The following is a 1,636-nucleotide window of genomic DNA, read 5'->3' as shown; positions in this document are numbered from 1 at the left end:
AATGATATCATTTCTCAAGGAAAACATCAGCATGTTTTCAGGGATATAGAAGGACTGACATTGACGTTGATAAATTGTTTGAATAGGATGTTGGCAGTATATTTAAAAATAAAAAATTAGGTAAAAGAAATATTTTGGAAGTAAATCCACCCCTTCTAGAGGATTGAGAATGACTTAGATATGGGAGGTGAAGGAGAAATGTTTGAGTCTAGAAGAGAAGAGAAGCTTATTTAGGACAGGAAGAGAGGGGTTTGCTAAATTTATTTCAGATATGTTGAAAAAAGTGTCATGGCAGCAAACTGGAAATGTGAAAGTGGAACTTGACAGATGTAAACGCTTCTCTTTAGAACCAGAAGACACACCATACACCCTACTACACTGTGGACTGGGGGCCTCTGCTCTGCATACCATGGATAGGGCTGAGTATGAAAACCACACACAGGGCTGGGTGGGTGGCTCAGGCCTGTAATCCCAGCACTTTGGGAGGCCGAGGTGAGTGGATCACTTGAGGTCGGGAGTTCAAGACCAGCCTGGCCAACATGAGAAAACCCTCTCTCTACTAAACATACAAAAATTAGCCAGGCGTGGTGGTGGGTGCCTGTAATCCCAGCTACCTGGAAGGCTGAGGCAGGAGAATCGCTTGAACCTGGAAGGCAGAGGTTGCAATGAGCCAAGATCGTGCCACTGCACTCCAGCCTGGGCGGCAGAGGGAGACTCTGTCTTAAAAACAAAAAACAAAAACAAAACACAAACAACAACAAACCCCCCCCCCCACACACACACAGCTTTGTGCAGTGGTGGTATTGTAGCCAAAGAGGTTTATCTGAGGCGCGATTATTGCTAATTGAATACTTTTTCCAATACCCCGCCATGATGACTTGCAATATAGTCGGCATTGGCAATTTTTGACAGTCTCTACGGAGGCTGAATTTAAAACTCATACACACACACACACACACACACACACACACACACACACACCCGCCCCTGGCCCAAACCAAGGCTGGCTCCGTGGGACCGGACATTCTCTCAGTCAGCCTGAACCAAGCCCTAAATTGGAATTCACCAGGAGAAGTAGCCTGCGCGGCGAGTGGGGTCGGGTGGGGCAAAGGGCCCAGAGCTCTCCTTCCCTTGCTTCCAGGGAGTTGCTGGCCTGACTTCCAGCCACCATCAGCTGTGTGAGTTGTCACTAGAAGGCCATTGTAACTGTCTCCTCTTTTTGGATAGCATTACAAATGGTAAATAACCAACCCCCAAAGAGAAAAAAACAGAAATTCCGGTTTGGAAATCGGAGACCATCTGTTTCTCATTCTATTTCCCCTCTCTTCTCTGAATTTCTTATATTCGATCCTCTCCCTCTCTCTCTCTCTCCCACTCCTGAAAAACACACAGTTCAGCCAGGAGCATAGTGACCTTGTTTGACTACCTTTTCTTTCATGTGAATGCTGGATTTGTTATTGGGATTAAATTAGAAGATTCCTTGTTTCCATTCAAAACAGATGCCTCGGATTGCTTACTTAAAAATATTTTTTCATGAAAATTGTTTCTGGGCCGGGTGCAGTGGCTCACGCCTGTAATCTCAGCACTTTGGGAGGCCGAGGCAGGCGGATCACCTGAGGTCAGGAGTTCAAGACCA

General features: G+C 46.0%; 1 non-coding gene across 1 annotated transcript; it reads left to right on the top strand.

Moving 5' to 3' along the window:
• Window positions 1–783: 783 nt before the first annotated feature.
• On the top strand, window positions 784–924 carry LOC119470352. Its single transcript, XR_005199245.1, has one exon. It is a non-coding gene; the product is annotated as a U4 spliceosomal RNA (small nuclear RNA).
• The last annotated feature ends 712 nt before the right edge of the window (window positions 925–1,636 follow it).

The sequence above is a fragment of the Cebus imitator genome, unplaced genomic scaffold, assembly GCF_001604975.1.
Source record: "Cebus imitator isolate Cc_AM_T3 unplaced genomic scaffold, Cebus_imitator-1.0 Scaffold28, whole genome shotgun sequence".
In the NCBI taxonomy this organism is placed as follows: domain Eukaryota; kingdom Metazoa; phylum Chordata; class Mammalia; order Primates; family Cebidae; genus Cebus; species Cebus imitator.
The sequence above is the reverse complement of the archived record's forward strand: the minus strand, read 5'-3'. Positions and strand labels throughout refer to the sequence as shown.